The sequence below is a fragment of the Schistocerca serialis genome, chromosome 2 (genome assembly GCF_023864345.2).
Source record: "Schistocerca serialis cubense isolate TAMUIC-IGC-003099 chromosome 2, iqSchSeri2.2, whole genome shotgun sequence".
NCBI lineage: Eukaryota > Metazoa > Arthropoda > Insecta > Orthoptera > Acrididae > Schistocerca > Schistocerca serialis.
This window is the reverse complement of record NC_064639.1, coordinates 1,072,246,908-1,072,264,528: the sequence shown is the minus strand read 5'-3', so window position 1 is coordinate 1,072,264,528 and position 17,621 is coordinate 1,072,246,908. Positions and strand designations below refer to the sequence as shown.

General features: G+C 44.7%; 29 non-coding genes across 29 annotated transcripts; 15 read left to right on the top strand and 14 right to left on the bottom strand.

Moving 5' to 3' along the window:
• Positions 1 to 2,261: 2,261 nt before the first annotated feature.
• On the top strand, positions 2,262 to 2,333 carry Trnaq-cug (transfer RNA glutamine (anticodon CUG)). The gene has a single exon. It is a non-coding gene; the product is annotated as a tRNA-Gln (tRNA).
• Positions 2,334 to 2,691: 358 nt separating this feature from the next.
• Positions 2,692 to 2,780, bottom strand: Trnay-gua (transfer RNA tyrosine (anticodon GUA)). The gene is given in 2 exon segments: positions 2,692 to 2,727; positions 2,744 to 2,780. It is a non-coding gene; the product is annotated as a tRNA-Tyr (tRNA).
• A 248-nt stretch (positions 2,781 to 3,028) lies between these two features.
• Trnaq-cug (transfer RNA glutamine (anticodon CUG)) lies at positions 3,029 to 3,100 on the top strand. Its single transcript has one exon. It is a non-coding gene; the product is annotated as a tRNA-Gln (tRNA).
• Positions 3,101 to 3,458: 358 nt separating this feature from the next.
• Trnay-gua (transfer RNA tyrosine (anticodon GUA)) lies at positions 3,459 to 3,547 on the bottom strand. Its single transcript is given in 2 exon segments — positions 3,459 to 3,494; positions 3,511 to 3,547. It is a non-coding gene; the product is annotated as a tRNA-Tyr (tRNA).
• A 248-nt stretch (positions 3,548 to 3,795) lies between these two features.
• Trnaq-cug (transfer RNA glutamine (anticodon CUG)) lies at positions 3,796 to 3,867 on the top strand. The gene has a single exon. It is a non-coding gene; the product is annotated as a tRNA-Gln (tRNA).
• A 358-nt stretch (positions 3,868 to 4,225) lies between these two features.
• Trnay-gua (transfer RNA tyrosine (anticodon GUA)) lies at positions 4,226 to 4,314 on the bottom strand. Its single transcript is given in 2 exon segments — positions 4,226 to 4,261; positions 4,278 to 4,314. It is a non-coding gene; the product is annotated as a tRNA-Tyr (tRNA).
• A 248-nt stretch (positions 4,315 to 4,562) lies between these two features.
• Trnaq-cug (transfer RNA glutamine (anticodon CUG)) lies at positions 4,563 to 4,634 on the top strand. Its single transcript has one exon. It is a non-coding gene; the product is annotated as a tRNA-Gln (tRNA).
• A 358-nt stretch (positions 4,635 to 4,992) lies between these two features.
• On the bottom strand, positions 4,993 to 5,081 carry Trnay-gua (transfer RNA tyrosine (anticodon GUA)). The gene is given in 2 exon segments: positions 4,993 to 5,028; positions 5,045 to 5,081. It is a non-coding gene; the product is annotated as a tRNA-Tyr (tRNA).
• A 248-nt stretch (positions 5,082 to 5,329) lies between these two features.
• Trnaq-cug (transfer RNA glutamine (anticodon CUG)) lies at positions 5,330 to 5,401 on the top strand. The gene has a single exon. It is a non-coding gene; the product is annotated as a tRNA-Gln (tRNA).
• A 358-nt stretch (positions 5,402 to 5,759) lies between these two features.
• On the bottom strand, positions 5,760 to 5,848 carry Trnay-gua (transfer RNA tyrosine (anticodon GUA)). The gene is given in 2 exon segments: positions 5,760 to 5,795; positions 5,812 to 5,848. It is a non-coding gene; the product is annotated as a tRNA-Tyr (tRNA).
• Positions 5,849 to 6,096: 248 nt separating this feature from the next.
• On the top strand, positions 6,097 to 6,168 carry Trnaq-cug (transfer RNA glutamine (anticodon CUG)). The gene has a single exon. It is a non-coding gene; the product is annotated as a tRNA-Gln (tRNA).
• Positions 6,169 to 6,526: 358 nt separating this feature from the next.
• On the bottom strand, positions 6,527 to 6,615 carry Trnay-gua (transfer RNA tyrosine (anticodon GUA)). Its single transcript is given in 2 exon segments — positions 6,527 to 6,562; positions 6,579 to 6,615. It is a non-coding gene; the product is annotated as a tRNA-Tyr (tRNA).
• Positions 6,616 to 6,863: 248 nt separating this feature from the next.
• Trnaq-cug (transfer RNA glutamine (anticodon CUG)) lies at positions 6,864 to 6,935 on the top strand. Its single transcript has one exon. It is a non-coding gene; the product is annotated as a tRNA-Gln (tRNA).
• Positions 6,936 to 7,293: 358 nt separating this feature from the next.
• On the bottom strand, positions 7,294 to 7,382 carry Trnay-gua (transfer RNA tyrosine (anticodon GUA)). Its single transcript is given in 2 exon segments — positions 7,294 to 7,329; positions 7,346 to 7,382. It is a non-coding gene; the product is annotated as a tRNA-Tyr (tRNA).
• Positions 7,383 to 7,630: 248 nt separating this feature from the next.
• Positions 7,631 to 7,702, top strand: Trnaq-cug (transfer RNA glutamine (anticodon CUG)). The gene has a single exon. It is a non-coding gene; the product is annotated as a tRNA-Gln (tRNA).
• A 358-nt stretch (positions 7,703 to 8,060) lies between these two features.
• On the bottom strand, positions 8,061 to 8,149 carry Trnay-gua (transfer RNA tyrosine (anticodon GUA)). Its single transcript is given in 2 exon segments — positions 8,061 to 8,096; positions 8,113 to 8,149. It is a non-coding gene; the product is annotated as a tRNA-Tyr (tRNA).
• Positions 8,150 to 8,397: 248 nt separating this feature from the next.
• On the top strand, positions 8,398 to 8,469 carry Trnaq-cug (transfer RNA glutamine (anticodon CUG)). The gene has a single exon. It is a non-coding gene; the product is annotated as a tRNA-Gln (tRNA).
• A 358-nt stretch (positions 8,470 to 8,827) lies between these two features.
• On the bottom strand, positions 8,828 to 8,916 carry Trnay-gua (transfer RNA tyrosine (anticodon GUA)). The gene is given in 2 exon segments: positions 8,828 to 8,863; positions 8,880 to 8,916. It is a non-coding gene; the product is annotated as a tRNA-Tyr (tRNA).
• Positions 8,917 to 9,164: 248 nt separating this feature from the next.
• Positions 9,165 to 9,236, top strand: Trnaq-cug (transfer RNA glutamine (anticodon CUG)). Its single transcript has one exon. It is a non-coding gene; the product is annotated as a tRNA-Gln (tRNA).
• Positions 9,237 to 9,594: 358 nt separating this feature from the next.
• Trnay-gua (transfer RNA tyrosine (anticodon GUA)) lies at positions 9,595 to 9,683 on the bottom strand. Its single transcript is given in 2 exon segments — positions 9,595 to 9,630; positions 9,647 to 9,683. It is a non-coding gene; the product is annotated as a tRNA-Tyr (tRNA).
• A 248-nt stretch (positions 9,684 to 9,931) lies between these two features.
• Trnaq-cug (transfer RNA glutamine (anticodon CUG)) lies at positions 9,932 to 10,003 on the top strand. Its single transcript has one exon. It is a non-coding gene; the product is annotated as a tRNA-Gln (tRNA).
• Positions 10,004 to 10,361: 358 nt separating this feature from the next.
• On the bottom strand, positions 10,362 to 10,450 carry Trnay-gua (transfer RNA tyrosine (anticodon GUA)). Its single transcript is given in 2 exon segments — positions 10,362 to 10,397; positions 10,414 to 10,450. It is a non-coding gene; the product is annotated as a tRNA-Tyr (tRNA).
• A 248-nt stretch (positions 10,451 to 10,698) lies between these two features.
• Trnaq-cug (transfer RNA glutamine (anticodon CUG)) lies at positions 10,699 to 10,770 on the top strand. Its single transcript has one exon. It is a non-coding gene; the product is annotated as a tRNA-Gln (tRNA).
• A 358-nt stretch (positions 10,771 to 11,128) lies between these two features.
• Trnay-gua (transfer RNA tyrosine (anticodon GUA)) lies at positions 11,129 to 11,217 on the bottom strand. Its single transcript is given in 2 exon segments — positions 11,129 to 11,164; positions 11,181 to 11,217. It is a non-coding gene; the product is annotated as a tRNA-Tyr (tRNA).
• Positions 11,218 to 11,465: 248 nt separating this feature from the next.
• On the top strand, positions 11,466 to 11,537 carry Trnaq-cug (transfer RNA glutamine (anticodon CUG)). The gene has a single exon. It is a non-coding gene; the product is annotated as a tRNA-Gln (tRNA).
• A 358-nt stretch (positions 11,538 to 11,895) lies between these two features.
• On the bottom strand, positions 11,896 to 11,984 carry Trnay-gua (transfer RNA tyrosine (anticodon GUA)). Its single transcript is given in 2 exon segments — positions 11,896 to 11,931; positions 11,948 to 11,984. It is a non-coding gene; the product is annotated as a tRNA-Tyr (tRNA).
• A 248-nt stretch (positions 11,985 to 12,232) lies between these two features.
• Trnaq-cug (transfer RNA glutamine (anticodon CUG)) lies at positions 12,233 to 12,304 on the top strand. Its single transcript has one exon. It is a non-coding gene; the product is annotated as a tRNA-Gln (tRNA).
• Positions 12,305 to 12,662: 358 nt separating this feature from the next.
• On the bottom strand, positions 12,663 to 12,751 carry Trnay-gua (transfer RNA tyrosine (anticodon GUA)). Its single transcript is given in 2 exon segments — positions 12,663 to 12,698; positions 12,715 to 12,751. It is a non-coding gene; the product is annotated as a tRNA-Tyr (tRNA).
• Positions 12,752 to 12,999: 248 nt separating this feature from the next.
• Positions 13,000 to 13,071, top strand: Trnaq-cug (transfer RNA glutamine (anticodon CUG)). Its single transcript has one exon. It is a non-coding gene; the product is annotated as a tRNA-Gln (tRNA).
• Positions 13,072 to 17,621: the final 4,550 nt, after the last annotated feature.

Genomic DNA, 17,621 nt, shown 5'->3' with positions numbered 1-17,621 from the left:
CTGAGTGGCGGGAATGCCTTCTCTAAGTAAGATGGCAGTCCCCACGTTCGAGTCGGGGGAAAAATTTGTAATAGCAACAAAACCAGGAAGAGTTAAGTGTGGCATGGCCACCTCCTGCAAAAGAGCGATATCTGTTCCCGACTCATAGAGATATTGTTTTAAGGCACTCAGTTTCACCTCCGACCGGATTTTATTAATATTTAATGTCGTGATCGTATAGGCCTGCGACATTATGACAGTACGTGGAAGAGGCGGAAGGAGCAAATATCTTTAAAGGGCAACATCTTCATGCCATTCCATATTTGTGGCCGGGAAATTCGTGTCTGTGACGTCACTGAGTTGTATTCGTGCGTCTTTGTTCTTACTCTTTTTACGCACAGCATTTACATTAGGTTGCACTCGGATCCTGGGGCGGACACTGTGGAGCACCTCTGCAGCTGGCGGCGTGGGAGGGTCGTGGGTGATGTCAAGCTGCTCTCCCGGCACATCCCGCGAAGGGACGGCACGCGGCGACACCGCCGGCGAGCGAGCAGCTGAACTATCACTCGCACTATCAGCCTGTTTGGCAACATTCTCTGCCCGCAGCTGTTTGTTGTCACCGACAGACCCGGACAGCTGTGTTTGTATTATTTCCTGGAGTTGTTGACATTCCCCTTGTTGTGAGTCCTGAACCGAAGCGGCTGCCACGTGATGTGTACCGTTTGCGCTCAGAGATGTTTGTATACCACCATCACAGGCCTCTGTGTGTGTACTTCCTGCAGGAATGTGAGCCACACATACAGGTTGGTCGGCCTGAGTTGGCTGTAGCGGAAGTTCTAAGGCACTAGCCAGCGGCAACTGCTTAACTTCCACGGAAGTATCGGCACTTGAAATTGTGGGAGGAGAAGCGTCCACAATAGCCTCACCGATGGGAGTTTTCGCTTCCGAGCCGGATTCCTGATCGTCCTTTTTCGCGGTCTCATGCGCACTAGAGGTGTCGTTATCAGAGCTACTGCTGTCACAAGTTCTGCGCCTCTTATTGGTCGCGGCATCGAGTTTGGCAGGGGGCAACGCACCTTTTTCTCTCCGAACCAGAACCGGAAACTCCTCAGAGCGAATTTCCTGTTGCTGTTCCGAAGGCATTTCAGAATTAGGGAGCCCAATCTCTGTCATCGGCTTGGCTGCCACTACATCCGCCAAAGTAAGCCTTTTACGCTGCTGGAGGGAATTCTTTAACACAAACATGCGCCTGGGGCAGTCTTGACGCAAGTGACCACTCTCATTACAGATATGACAGGTCGGTGTTTGGCCAATGTAAGTAACGTGAGCCTTATAGTCACAAACAAGTATATGGGATGGAATATTCTGTTTGACATGCATTTCTACAGATCGAACGCCACTGTAACATTGCAACCTATGTTGACTTGACCACCGTTCATGTCGAATCTGTTTAACGTCACCGAATTTGGACAGTACCTCCTTTAAATAACAATTTTCTACTTCAGGGGGTAAGTTAAAAATACGCACGTTCGTGTAGTCTACATCGGCATTGGAAATGAGCACAGTACTTACAGAGTCGTCCCGGTGTCGGAAAATAGCACTTCCTCCGTGCTTCGTCATGATCTTCTCCAGTAATACAGGATTCAGTAATTTAACAAAGAAACAATACTGCTCGGTATCATAATAGGCGGTGTGCACTTGGTCAGATGTAATCCCAATAACATCAACGATCCAGTCATGTATCTCCAGTGAACTCGGTTGCACAGATCGGGTGGACTTGTCAAAATCAAAACGCAGTGTACACTTTCGCGGAAATAACCTGGACATTGCAGCAGATAGCGAGCGGTTAACCCGCTACAATAAGACCGCAACAAAAATACAAATGGAAAACGATATAAACTGCGGAATAACACAACACTTGCACACAGAAATATGAGTGGAAAACACGCCTTGTGAACACGCGGCGGAGCGGAGCACTGATACGTCCGACCAGCACGGTGTCGCAAGCGCGACTGCCAACTGAGCTACCAGAGGCTCTGCATACTTTCTTATTCGTACTGATTGCTTTACGTCCGTCCCTGTCTTTCGTTTCCACACACTGCTACTCAGCGCTGCCATATAGACGCACAGGAAATGCAGTCATCGGCTGCAAGTGCAAACATTGCCCAGATTAAGTTTTATAATGCTCGATCGTGTCAATTAGGTTAAAAAATGCAAGTAGGAAGTGTCTGAAGTACGTCAGAACACTGCTAAGTGTATTTACGAGTCCCATTCTCCTGTCTGGTTCCATGGTGTAACGGTTAGCACTCTGGACTCTGAATCCAGCGATCCGAGTTCGAATCTCGGTGGAACCTTCGTTTAGTCTAAATTTTCTGTAATAAGCGTTTCTCGCCGATGAAGTAGCAGCGATAGGCTCAGGGGTGTAGTTTCTACGTTTGTATTAAAAACGAGATGTCTATGAAACGGCTGAATATTGGTGCGACTATGTGACCTATATAGCACATTAAACGAGTAATGCCTGTAAGAGCAAGCAATTTTACTATAATTCGAAGAAATATCATTATCCTACGAAGGCTAAGAATCCCATGATTATCAACTAGCTACTAGAAGCTGAGCAAATGAATTTCCTTTAAAATAGGTTTAAAACATAGGGAGGTTCTGACCGAGTGGGCATGCTCTGGAGCCTCTTTGCTCCTGAGATTAGAAAAACAGTCCTCTGGGCCGGATTTGAACCAGCGACCTATGGATAACTGTGAATCCTCCACTACAGTCCACCGCTCTACCAACTGAGCTACCAGAGGCTCTGCATACTTTCTTATTCGTACTGATTGCTTTACGTCCGTCCCTGTCTTTCGTTTCCACACACTGCTACTCAGCGCTGCCATATAGACGCACAGGAAATGCAGTCATCGGCTGCAAGTGCAAACATTGCCCAGATTAAGTTTTATAATGCTCGATCGTGTCAATTAGGTTAAAAAATGCAAGTAGGAAGTGTCTGAAGTACGTCAGAACACTGCTAAGTGTATTTACGAGTCCCATTCTCCTGTCTGGTTCCATGGTGTAACGGTTAGCACTCTGGACTCTGAATCCAGCGATCCGAGTTCGAATCTCGGTGGAACCTTCGTTTAGTCTAAATTTTCTGTAATAAGCGTTTCTCGCCGATGAAGTAGCAGCGATAGGCTCAGGGGTGTAGTTTCTACGTTTGTATTAAAAACGAGATGTCTATGAAACGGCTGAATATTGGTGCGACTATGTGACCTATATAGCACATTAAACGAGTAATGCCTGTAAGAGCAAGCAATTTTACTATAATTCGAAGAAATATCATTATCCTACGAAGGCTAAGAATCCCATGATTATCAACTAGCTACTAGAAGCTGAGCAAATGAATTTCCTTTAAAATAGGTTTAAAACATAGGGAGGTTCTGACCGAGTGGGCATGCTCTGGAGCCTCTTTGCTCCTGAGATTAGAAAAACAGTCCTCTGGGCCGGATTTGAACCAGCGACCTATGGATAACTGTGAATCCTCCACTACAGTCCACCGCTCTACCAACTGAGCTACCAGAGGCTCTGCATACTTTCTTATTCGTACTGATTGCTTTACGTCCGTCCCTGTCTTTCGTTTCCACACACTGCTACTCAGCGCTGCCATATAGACGCACAGGAAATGCAGTCATCGGCTGCAAGTGCAAACATTGCCCAGATTAAGTTTTATAATGCTCGATCGTGTCAATTAGGTTAAAAAATGCAAGTAGGAAGTGTCTGAAGTACGTCAGAACACTGCTAAGTGTATTTACGAGTCCCATTCTCCTGTCTGGTTCCATGGTGTAACGGTTAGCACTCTGGACTCTGAATCCAGCGATCCGAGTTCGAATCTCGGTGGAACCTTCGTTTAGTCTAAATTTTCTGTAATAAGCGTTTCTCGCCGATGAAGTAGCAGCGATAGGCTCAGGGGTGTAGTTTCTACGTTTGTATTAAAAACGAGATGTCTATGAAACGGCTGAATATTGGTGCGACTATGTGACCTATATAGCACATTAAACGAGTAATGCCTGTAAGAGCAAGCAATTTTACTATAATTCGAAGAAATATCATTATCCTACGAAGGCTAAGAATCCCATGATTATCAACTAGCTACTAGAAGCTGAGCAAATGAATTTCCTTTAAAATAGGTTTAAAACATAGGGAGGTTCTGACCGAGTGGGCATGCTCTGGAGCCTCTTTGCTCCTGAGATTAGAAAAACAGTCCTCTGGGCCGGATTTGAACCAGCGACCTATGGATAACTGTGAATCCTCCACTACAGTCCACCGCTCTACCAACTGAGCTACCAGAGGCTCTGCATACTTTCTTATTCGTACTGATTGCTTTACGTCCGTCCCTGTCTTTCGTTTCCACACACTGCTACTCAGCGCTGCCATATAGACGCACAGGAAATGCAGTCATCGGCTGCAAGTGCAAACATTGCCCAGATTAAGTTTTATAATGCTCGATCGTGTCAATTAGGTTAAAAAATGCAAGTAGGAAGTGTCTGAAGTACGTCAGAACACTGCTAAGTGTATTTACGAGTCCCATTCTCCTGTCTGGTTCCATGGTGTAACGGTTAGCACTCTGGACTCTGAATCCAGCGATCCGAGTTCGAATCTCGGTGGAACCTTCGTTTAGTCTAAATTTTCTGTAATAAGCGTTTCTCGCCGATGAAGTAGCAGCGATAGGCTCAGGGGTGTAGTTTCTACGTTTGTATTAAAAACGAGATGTCTATGAAACGGCTGAATATTGGTGCGACTATGTGACCTATATAGCACATTAAACGAGTAATGCCTGTAAGAGCAAGCAATTTTACTATAATTCGAAGAAATATCATTATCCTACGAAGGCTAAGAATCCCATGATTATCAACTAGCTACTAGAAGCTGAGCAAATGAATTTCCTTTAAAATAGGTTTAAAACATAGGGAGGTTCTGACCGAGTGGGCATGCTCTGGAGCCTCTTTGCTCCTGAGATTAGAAAAACAGTCCTCTGGGCCGGATTTGAACCAGCGACCTATGGATAACTGTGAATCCTCCACTACAGTCCACCGCTCTACCAACTGAGCTACCAGAGGCTCTGCATACTTTCTTATTCGTACTGATTGCTTTACGTCCGTCCCTGTCTTTCGTTTCCACACACTGCTACTCAGCGCTGCCATATAGACGCACAGGAAATGCAGTCATCGGCTGCAAGTGCAAACATTGCCCAGATTAAGTTTTATAATGCTCGATCGTGTCAATTAGGTTAAAAAATGCAAGTAGGAAGTGTCTGAAGTACGTCAGAACACTGCTAAGTGTATTTACGAGTCCCATTCTCCTGTCTGGTTCCATGGTGTAACGGTTAGCACTCTGGACTCTGAATCCAGCGATCCGAGTTCGAATCTCGGTGGAACCTTCGTTTAGTCTAAATTTTCTGTAATAAGCGTTTCTCGCCGATGAAGTAGCAGCGATAGGCTCAGGGGTGTAGTTTCTACGTTTGTATTAAAAACGAGATGTCTATGAAACGGCTGAATATTGGTGCGACTATGTGACCTATATAGCACATTAAACGAGTAATGCCTGTAAGAGCAAGCAATTTTACTATAATTCGAAGAAATATCATTATCCTACGAAGGCTAAGAATCCCATGATTATCAACTAGCTACTAGAAGCTGAGCAAATGAATTTCCTTTAAAATAGGTTTAAAACATAGGGAGGTTCTGACCGAGTGGGCATGCTCTGGAGCCTCTTTGCTCCTGAGATTAGAAAAACAGTCCTCTGGGCCGGATTTGAACCAGCGACCTATGGATAACTGTGAATCCTCCACTACAGTCCACCGCTCTACCAACTGAGCTACCAGAGGCTCTGCATACTTTCTTATTCGTACTGATTGCTTTACGTCCGTCCCTGTCTTTCGTTTCCACACACTGCTACTCAGCGCTGCCATATAGACGCACAGGAAATGCAGTCATCGGCTGCAAGTGCAAACATTGCCCAGATTAAGTTTTATAATGCTCGATCGTGTCAATTAGGTTAAAAAATGCAAGTAGGAAGTGTCTGAAGTACGTCAGAACACTGCTAAGTGTATTTACGAGTCCCATTCTCCTGTCTGGTTCCATGGTGTAACGGTTAGCACTCTGGACTCTGAATCCAGCGATCCGAGTTCGAATCTCGGTGGAACCTTCGTTTAGTCTAAATTTTCTGTAATAAGCGTTTCTCGCCGATGAAGTAGCAGCGATAGGCTCAGGGGTGTAGTTTCTACGTTTGTATTAAAAACGAGATGTCTATGAAACGGCTGAATATTGGTGCGACTATGTGACCTATATAGCACATTAAACGAGTAATGCCTGTAAGAGCAAGCAATTTTACTATAATTCGAAGAAATATCATTATCCTACGAAGGCTAAGAATCCCATGATTATCAACTAGCTACTAGAAGCTGAGCAAATGAATTTCCTTTAAAATAGGTTTAAAACATAGGGAGGTTCTGACCGAGTGGGCATGCTCTGGAGCCTCTTTGCTCCTGAGATTAGAAAAACAGTCCTCTGGGCCGGATGTGAACCAGCGACCTATGGATAACTGTGAATCCTCCACTACAGTCCACCGCTCTACCAACTGAGCTACCAGAGGCTCTGCATACTTTCTTATTCGTACTGATTGCTTTACGTCCGTCCCTGTCTTTCGTTTCCACACACTGCTACTCAGCGCTGCCATATAGACGCACAGGAAATGCAGTCATCGGCTGCAAGTGCAAACATTGCCCAGATTAAGTTTTATAATGCTCGATCGTGTCAATTAGGTTAAAAAATGCAAGTAGGAAGTGTCTGAAGTACGTCAGAACACTGCTAAGTGTATTTACGAGTCCCATTCTCCTGTCTGGTTCCATGGTGTAACGGTTAGCACTCTGGACTCTGAATCCAGCGATCCGAGTTCGAATCTCGGTGGAACCTTCGTTTAGTCTAAATTTTCTGTAATAAGCGTTTCTCGCCGATGAAGTAGCAGCGATAGGCTCAGGGGTGTAGTTTCTACGTTTGTATTAAAAACGAGATGTCTATGAAACGGCTGAATATTGGTGCGACTATGTGACCTATATAGCACATTAAACGAGTAATGCCTGTAAGAGCAAGCAATTTTACTATAATTCGAAGAAATATCATTATCCTACGAAGGCTAAGAATCCCATGATTATCAACTAGCTACTAGAAGCTGAGCAAATGAATTTCCTTTAAAATAGGTTTAAAACATAGGGAGGTTCTGACCGAGTGGGCATGCTCTGGAGCCTCTTTGCTCCTGAGATTAGAAAAACAGTCCTCTGGGCCGGATTTGAACCAGCGACCTATGGATAACTGTGAATCCTCCACTACAGTCCACCGCTCTACCAACTGAGCTACCAGAGGCTCTGCATACTTTCTTATTCGTACTGATTGCTTTACGTCCGTCCCTGTCTTTCGTTTCCACACACTGCTACTCAGCGCTGCCATATAGACGCACAGGAAATGCAGTCATCGGCTGCAAGTGCAAACATTGCCCAGATTAAGTTTTATAATGCTCGATCGTGTCAATTAGGTTAAAAAATGCAAGTAGGAAGTGTCTGAAGTACGTCAGAACACTGCTAAGTGTATTTACGAGTCCCATTCTCCTGTCTGGTTCCATGGTGTAACGGTTAGCACTCTGGACTCTGAATCCAGCGATCCGAGTTCGAATCTCGGTGGAACCTTCGTTTAGTCTAAATTTTCTGTAATAAGCGTTTCTCGCCGATGAAGTAGCAGCGATAGGCTCAGGGGTGTAGTTTCTACGTTTGTATTAAAAACGAGATGTCTATGAAACGGCTGAATATTGGTGCGACTATGTGACCTATATAGCACATTAAACGAGTAATGCCTGTAAGAGCAAGCAATTTTACTATAATTCGAAGAAATATCATTATCCTACGAAGGCTAAGAATCCCATGATTATCAACTAGCTACTAGAAGCTGAGCAAATGAATTTCCTTTAAAATAGGTTTAAAACATAGGGAGGTTCTGACCGAGTGGGCATGCTCTGGAGCCTCTTTGCTCCTGAGATTAGAAAAACAGTCCTCTGGGCCGGATTTGAACCAGCGACCTATGGATAACTGTGAATCCTCCACTACAGTCCACCGCTCTACCAACTGAGCTACCAGAGGCTCTGCATACTTTCTTATTCGTACTGATTGCTTTACGTCCGTCCCTGTCTTTCGTTTCCACACACTGCTACTCAGCGCTGCCATATAGACGCACAGGAAATGCAGTCATCGGCTGCAAGTGCAAACATTGCCCAGATTAAGTTTTATAATGCTCGATCGTGTCAATTAGGTTAAAAAATGCAAGTAGGAAGTGTCTGAAGTACGTCAGAACACTGCTAAGTGTATTTACGAGTCCCATTCTCCTGTCTGGTTCCATGGTGTAACGGTTAGCACTCTGGACTCTGAATCCAGCGATCCGAGTTCGAATCTCGGTGGAACCTTCGTTTAGTCTAAATTTTCTGTAATAAGCGTTTCTCGCCGATGAAGTAGCAGCGATAGGCTCAGGGGTGTAGTTTCTACGTTTGTATTAAAAACGAGATGTCTATGAAACGGCTGAATATTGGTGCGACTATGTGACCTATATAGCACATTAAACGAGTAATGCCTGTAAGAGCAAGCAATTTTACTATAATTCGAAGAAATATCATTATCCTACGAAGGCTAAGAATCCCATGATTATCAACTAGCTACTAGAAGCTGAGCAAATGAATTTCCTTTAAAATAGGTTTAAAACATAGGGAGGTTCTGACCGAGTGGGCATGCTCTGGAGCCTCTTTGCTCCTGAGATTAGAAAAACAGTCCTCTGGGCCGGATTTGAACCAGCGACCTATGGATAACTGTGAATCCTCCACTACAGTCCACCGCTCTACCAACTGAGCTACCAGAGGCTCTGCATACTTTCTTATTCGTACTGATTGCTTTACGTCCGTCCCTGTCTTTCGTTTCCACACACTGCTACTCAGCGCTGCCATATAGACGCACAGGAAATGCAGTCATCGGCTGCAAGTGCAAACATTGCCCAGATTAAGTTTTATAATGCTCGATCGTGTCAATTAGGTTAAAAAATGCAAGTAGGAAGTGTCTGAAGTACGTCAGAACACTGCTAAGTGTATTTACGAGTCCCATTCTCCTGTCTGGTTCCATGGTGTAACGGTTAGCACTCTGGACTCTGAATCCAGCGATCCGAGTTCGAATCTCGGTGGAACCTTCGTTTAGTCTAAATTTTCTGTAATAAGCGTTTCTCGCCGATGAAGTAGCAGCGATAGGCTCAGGGGTGTAGTTTCTACGTTTGTATTAAAAACGAGATGTCTATGAAACGGCTGAATATTGGTGCGACTATGTGACCTATATAGCACATTAAACGAGTAATGCCTGTAAGAGCAAGCAATTTTACTATAATTCGAAGAAATATCATTATCCTACGAAGGCTAAGAATCCCATGATTATCAACTAGCTACTAGAAGCTGAGCAAATGAATTTCCTTTAAAATAGGTTTAAAACATAGGGAGGTTCTGACCGAGTGGGCATGCTCTGGAGCCTCTTTGCTCCTGAGATTAGAAAAACAGTCCTCTGGGCCGGATTTGAACCAGCGACCTATGGATAACTGTGAATCCTCCACTACAGTCCACCGCTCTACCAACTGAGCTACCAGAGGCTCTGCATACTTTCTTATTCGTACTGATTGCTTTACGTCCGTCCCTGTCTTTCGTTTCCACACACTGCTACTCAGCGCTGCCATATAGACGCACAGGAAATGCAGTCATCGGCTGCAAGTGCAAACATTGCCCAGATTAAGTTTTATAATGCTCGATCGTGTCAATTAGGTTAAAAAATGCAAGTAGGAAGTGTCTGAAGTACGTCAGAACACTGCTAAGTGTATTTACGAGTCCCATTCTCCTGTCTGGTTCCATGGTGTAACGGTTAGCACTCTGGACTCTGAATCCAGCGGTCCGAGTTCGAATCTCGGTGGAACCTTCGTTTAGTCTAAATTTTCTGTAATAAGCGTTTCTCGCCGATGAAGTAGCAGCGATAGGCTCAGGGGTGTAGTTTCTACGTTTGTATTAAAAACGAGATGTCTATGAAACGGCTGAATATTGGTGCGACTATGTGACCTATATAGCACATTAAACGAGTAATGCCTGTAAGAGCAAGCAATTTTACTATAATTCGAAGAAATATCATTATCCTACGAAGGCTAAGAATCCCATGATTATCAACTAGCTACTAGAAGCTGAGCAAATGAATTTCCTTTAAAATAGGTTTAAAACATAGGGAGGTTCTGACCGAGTGGGCATGCTCTGGAGCCTCTTTGCTCCTGAGATTAGAAAAACAGTCCTCTGGGCCGGATTTGAACCAGCGACCTATGGATAACTGTGAATCCTCCACTACAGTCCACCGCTCTACCAACTGAGCTACCAGAGGCTCTGCATACTTTCTTATTCGTACTGATTGCTTTACGTCCGTCCCTGTCTTTCGTTTCCACACACTGCTACTCAGCGCTGCCATATAGACGCACAGGAAATGCAGTCATCGGCTGCAAGTGCAAACATTGCCCAGATTAAGTTTTATAATGCTCGATCGTGTCAATTAGGTTAAAAAATGCAAGTAGGAAGTGTCTGAAGTACGTCAGAACACTGCTAAGTGTATTTACGAGTCCCATTCTCCTGTCTGGTTCCATGGTGTAACGGTTAGCACTCTGGACTCTGAATCCAGCGATCCGAGTTCGAATCTCGGTGGAACCTTCGTTTAGTCTAAATTTTCTGTAATAAGCGTTTCTCGCCGATGAAGTAGCAGCGATAGGCTCAGGGGTGTAGTTTCTACGTTTGTATTAAAAACGAGATGTCTATGAAACGGCTGAATATTGGTGCGACTATGTGACCTATATAGCACATTAAACGAGTAATGCCTGTAAGAGCAAGCAATTTTACTATAATTCGAAGAAATATCATTATCCTACGAAGGCTAAGAATCCCATGATTATCAACTAGCTACTAGAAGCTGAGCAAATGAATTTCCTTTAAAATAGGTTTAAAACATAGGGAGGTTCTGACCGAGTGGGCATGCTCTGGAGCCTCTTTGCTCCTGAGATTAGAAAAACAGTCCTCTGGGCCGGATTTGAACCAGCGACCTATGGATAACTGTGAATCCTCCACTACAGTCCACCGCTCTACCAACTGAGCTACCAGAGGCTCTGCATACTTTCTTATTCGTACTGATTGCTTTACGTCCGTCCCTGTCTTTCGTTTCCACACACTGCTACTCAGCGCTGCCATATAGACGCACAGGAAATGCAGTCATCGGCTGCAAGTGCAAACATTGCCCAGATTAAGTTTTATAATGCTCGATCGTGTCAATTAGGTTAAAAAATGCAAGTAGGAAGTGTCTGAAGTACGTCAGAACACTGCTAAGTGTATTTACGAGTCCCATTCTCCTGTCTGGTTCCATGGTGTAACGGTTAGCACTCTGGACTCTGAATCCAGCGATCCGAGTTCGAATCTCGGTGGAACCTTCGTTTAGTCTAAATTTTCTGTAATAAGCGTTTCTCGCCGATGAAGTAGCAGCGATAGGCTCAGGGGTGTAGTTTCTACGTTTGTATTAAAAACGAGATGTCTATGAAACGGCTGAATATTGGTGCGACTATGTGACCTATATAGCACATTAAACGAGTAATGCCTGTAAGAGCAAGCAATTTTACTATAATTCGAAGAAATATCATTATCCTACGAAGGCTAAGAATCCCATGATTATCAACTAGCTACTAGAAGCTGAGCAAATGAATTTCCTTTAAAATAGGTTTAAAACATAGGGAGGTTCTGACCGAGTGGGCATGCTCTGGAGCCTCTTTGCTCCTGAGATTAGAAAAACAGTCCTCTGGGCCGGATTTGAACCAGCGACCTATGGATAACTGTGAATCCTCCACTACAGTCCACCGCTCTACCAACTGAGCTACCAGAGGCTCTGCATACTTTCTTATTCGTACTGATTGCTTTACGTCCGTCCCTGTCTTTCGTTTCCACACACTGCTACTCAGCGCTGCCATATAGACGCACAGGAAATGCAGTCATCGGCTGCAAGTGCAAACATTGCCCAGATTAAGTTTTATAATGCTCGATCGTGTCAATTAGGTTAAAAAATGCAAGTAGGAAGTGTCTGAAGTACGTCAGAACACTGCTAAGTGTATTTACGAGTCCCATTCTCCTGTCTGGTTCCATGGTGTAACGGTTAGCACTCTGGACTCTGAATCCAGCGATCCGAGTTCGAATCTCGGTGGAACCTTCGTTTAGTCTAAATTTTCTGTAATAAGCGTTTCTCGCCGATGAAGTAGCAGCGATAGGCTCAGGGGTGTAGTTTCTACGTTTGTATTAAAAACGAGATGTCTATGAAACGGCTGAATATTGGTGCGACTATGTGACCTATATAGCACATTAAACGAGTAATGCCTGTAAGAGCAAGCAATTTTACTATAATTCGAAGAAATATCATTATCCTACGAAGGCTAAGAATCCCATGATTATCAACTAGCTACTAGAAGCTGAGCAAATGAATTTCCTTTAAAATAGGTTTAAAACATAGGGAGGTTCTGACCGAGTGGGCATGCTCTGGAGCCTCTTTGCTCCTGAGATTAGAAAAACAGTCCTCTGGGCCGGATTTGAACCAGCGACCTATGGATAACTGTGAATCCTCCACTACAGTCCACCGCTCTACCAACTGAGCTACCAGAGGCTCTGCATACTTTCTTATTCGTACTGATTGCTTTACGTCCGTCCCTGTCTTTCGTTTCCACACACTGCTACTCAGCGCTGCCATATAGACGCACAGGAAATGCAGTCATCGGCTGCAAGTGCAAACATTGCCCAGATTAAGTTTTATAATGCTCGATCGTGTCAATTAGGTTAAAAAATGCAAGTAGGAAGTGTCTGAAGTACGTCAGAACACTGCTAAGTGTATTTACGAGTCCCATTCTCCTGTCTGGTTCCATGGTGTAACGGTTAGCACTCTGGACTCTGAATCCAGCGATCCGAGTTCGAATCTCGGTGGAACCTTCGTTTAGTCTAAATTTTCTGTAATAAGCGTTTCTCGCCGATGAAGTAGCAGCGATAGGCTCAGGGGTGTAGTTTCTACGTTTGTATTAAAAACGAGATGTCTATGAAACGGCTGAATATTGGTGCGACTATGTGACCTATATAGCACATTAAACGAGTAATGCCTGTAAGAGCAAGCAATTTTACTATAATTCGAAGAAATATCATTATCCTACGAAGGCTAAGAATCCCATGATTATCAACTAGCTACTAGAAGCTGAGCAAATGAATTTCCTTTAAAATAGGTTTAAAACATAGGGAGGTTCTGACCGAGTGGGCATGCTCTGGAGCCTCTTTGCTCCTGAGATTAGAAAAACAGTCCTCTGGGCCGGATTTGAACCAGCGACCTATGGATAACTGTGAATCCTCCACTACAGTCCACCGCTCTACCAACTTTTTTTTTTTTTTTTTTTTTTTTTTTTTTTTTTTTTTTTTTTTTTATTTCAGGACCTTTGCCTTTCGCGGGCAAGTGCTCTACCAACTTTTTTTTTTTTTTTTTTTTTTTTTTTTTTTTTTTTTTTTTTTTTTTGCTAGGCTGCTGTAGCGCAATATAAGAAAAAAAAATGTCTTCTTGAGGATTTTTTTTTTTTTTTTTTTTTTTTTTTTTTTTTTTTTTTTTTTCCCAAGTAGTAGACAGAAATTGTTATGGTGCACCAAAGACTATCACTTCATAATTGAAGGAAGGTTGCTCCGCTCGCTCCGCGAGAGAAGGGAAATGTGAAAGCGAAAATGGGAAAGAAAAAATGCCTTCTGCATTGGTGAGCATCTGAATAGTATCGTAAAATTGCGGCAAGTGCTAAAGTCCCAGAAAGCAAATGGGAGTCATACATACAGGTCACTGGCAACCTCTGCGATCCGAAAGATTGTATTTGAAGCATTTAACCGTTAATTATGATGTTCAGCATATTTCCAAATATCCTCCTGTAGTCACAGTGTTGTCTCATTTTAAAGTGTTCAATTTCTATGTAAGAATAATAGTCGAGGAAAGTAGCATGCCTATTCTGCATAATAAACGATGCTGTGTGGCCCATGATCCACGTTGCAGCGTTGTTTTTTGCTCGTGGATATCTCAGTTTTTGTGGCTGAATGATCTCTAAAAGATCTACACCACAGGGCGTCGTACGGTCTATCACCGACAATCGTTGACGAAGAAATGTAGTAATTTCTTCTGCATGTCCGCACGTGAACCTATGAAGAAGCGTATCGACCCTTCCGCATGCGTCACAGTTGGGCGTTGGATGAAGGCCAATTTTATGTAGCTTTTCATTCGTTGCTACTTTATCGTTGACTGTTAGATACCAGTCGGCTATGACGCGTGACGGTAACACGTCGCTGTGCACATTCCGCCATACTGTACTCCAATGTGTATGTGGATGTTTTTCTTCGAGACGATTCCTGTGGTTTGTTGTCGTGAGAAGGCCATAAAGCTTCCTGTTCGTCAGGCTTCCGTTATCGACGATGTTGTGTCGAATGTAGCTCATTTCCATGTAGTACAGTCGCACATGTCGGTAAGCAAGTGGAATGCCGGCGATATTAACGGGTGGGTCAAGGCTATGAGGCTTCCACCGCTGAATGAGGTTTGTGATGATACTGGTCCTCCGGGTACGGAACTCCTTCCTGATGCGATTTAGGAGCAGGGTGACACATTTTTTGTGTACTTTAATGAGGTTAAGGCCACCTTTGAACGAAGGTAAGGTTAAGGTATCGAATTGAACTTTGAAAATGTGCCCCCTAAAAAGAAACCAACATAACGCTTGTTGTATACTCTTGGCTAGATGGTCGGAGATGGGAAGAATTTGCGCCAAATAAGTCATCTTGCTCGTAATGGCGATCTCGATGGTCTTAACTTTCTGTAGTATGTTCAAGTCACGGTCGGAGTGAAGTATCAAAGCAGCACGTAATTTATTAAGCATGTGTGACCAGTTCTTCGTCAGGAATTTGTCTGGTTTGGCCTCAAAAGTAACACCGAGGGTTGTGTGAGAATCCTTGACCTTGCACCAGTTAACATGGGATATGTCTCCGATACCGCCACCGATCTGCAAAGCTGTGGTTTTAGTTCTATTGAGTATTGCTCCTGAAAGAAACGTGAATTTTTGTAAAAGAGTTTCCGCTGACAGAAGTTGTTGCGATGATGACACAGTTACGCATACATCGTCAGCATACGCAATGCATGGGATAGTGACAGACTCGATGCTAAGTCCGATCCCGCTATGCGCCAAGTTGTTCAGTAGCGGCTCCACTGCAATGGCGTACAAAATCATTGACAGAGGACATCCTTGGCGGATGGATTGCTCAATGGAAACTTCTTTTGTAAAATGACCATTAATGAGAATCCGTGAAGAGGCGTTTGTAGTAAGTTTGCGAATTAATTCTATGAGATGAAGTCCAAAACCTAGTTTCTGCATGCTTTTAAAGAGGAAGTCATGACGTACACGGTCATAAGCCTTCTCAAAATCTAGAAAGATCAGAGCGCCCTGTCCTTTGGTTTCAGCATACGAACAGATGATGTCCCTCAAATCGCAGGCTGCTGAGATTGCACTTCGGCCTTGCACTGCACTGTACTGGTAACTGCCCAAAACCTTGTACATAACGGTTTGCATCCTTAGCTTAATCGATCTGGTGATGATTTTGAAGTCGGCATTCAGGAGTGTGATGGGTCGCATGTTTTCGACCTTCCTGCTGTTCCCTTTTTTCGGTAAGGGCAGGATGATACCTTCCGTAAATGCCTTGGGTATAGCTTCGAGGTGCCAGAGTTCATTCGCGATCTCGAGGAGCGTCGGACCGAGGAGGTTCCAGTAACGCTGGTAAAACTCAGCGCTGAGACCGTCGGGTCCTGGTGACTTCCCTTTCTTTGCACTGTGGACCGCCAGTCGGATTTCGTCCTCTGTGAAAAGAGATTCCAGATTTGCAGTATCCTGTTGCGACAAGCGACAGCTCAAGGTCCTAAGAAAATCGTCGCACGAGTGTTCATCAACGGCTTGCTTCTTGTAAAGTTGACTATAATAGTCGTAGACGTGCGAGATGATGTCACGTTGCTTCGTGATGGCATTCTCAGCGTCATCAACAACGGCTTCAATCAACATGGCTTTACACCGTTTCGTCGTTCTCAGGATGTGGTACAGAGAGGCCCGTTCTTCGGCGGCAACGTCCTTGGGGTGGGCTCGCACGATGATGCCTTGCATTCGTTGGCGTTGTATCGCCGTGATTTTCGCTTTATATCGTTTGATCTTTATGTCGATATCGCCAGAAGGATGGTTAGCGCGACTGTACAGTTCTCTCAAACAGCGATAATAAAACTCAATAGTCTGTTTCTGCCAAAAGCTTTTTTGTCGGGCGTAACTCATGAGGGTGAGGCGTAATTTAGGCTTAGCACACTGAGTCCACCACTGGAGAGCGCTATCGTAACGACGTCGTTGCCGCTGGAGCTGTTGCCACGTCATGTTCACCTCCTCTTCAAGTTGGGCATCCTGCAGAAGGCTGACATTCAATTTCCAGTAGCCTTTCCCGCGGTATATTTGCTGGCGGCGTAGGTTAAGGTAACACTGATACGCACAATGGTCGGAGATGTTAACAGGAGCTATGTCACAGTTCACAGCGTGTCGCTGGAGGGCCTCGGACACATAGATCCTATCCAACCGACTGGCAGAATGACTAGTTACGAAGGTGTACGCTACCCGTTCACCGTGCAGTTGTTGCCATGTATCGTGAAGACGCATGCCATGAATTAAATGTTCAAGTTCGATACATCTGTTCGTGTGAGGAGTTTGGTCTCTGTCGTTAAGCACACAATTGAAGTCACCACCGAGGATGAGATGTGCACGATAAGCGCTAAGAAGAATGGGAACCTCATTTTTATAAAATGTTGAGCGATCTCTCTTATGAGTGCTACCTGAGGGAGCGTACACGTTAACAATCTGCACACCATTCACTCGAAGAGAAATGCCACGACCACTAGGCAGCCGCTGCACATCCGTAAATGGTATACCGTCGCGCAGAAGTATGGCAGTGCCTACAGCATCCTGGAGATTGATGTTATCAATGAGAACGTAACCGGGCACTTCTAAGACTGTGATTACCTCCTGTAGGAGGGCAATGTCAACGCTGGTACCATACAAGAACTCAGTTAGCGAACGGAGTTTCACCGCACTGTGAATTCTATTGACGTTAAGTGTGGTAACGTTGTAGGTTTGGCTATCGCACATGATGGTTCAGAGGACAATGAGCTCTGTGTTGGATCGTCCTTCTCGACGTCTTTGAATCAAACTCGTTGGGAACGTCTGGAGTACTCAGAGAGTGGAAATGTCGCAGCGCGATGGTCATGCGCGAGAGCAGCTACTGCTGCATCTCCTCGTCCTGCTGCCACCACGGCTCATTGCTGTCGGGGTGCTTCGCGGTGCGAGCGCCGCCCTGCCCGCCACCGCCGGCTGAGTCTGTCAACGTGGTCGCATCCGCCTGACCAACACGCGGGGCTGCGACTGACGTCAGCGAGTTCCTGCGGGAGCGCTGCTGCA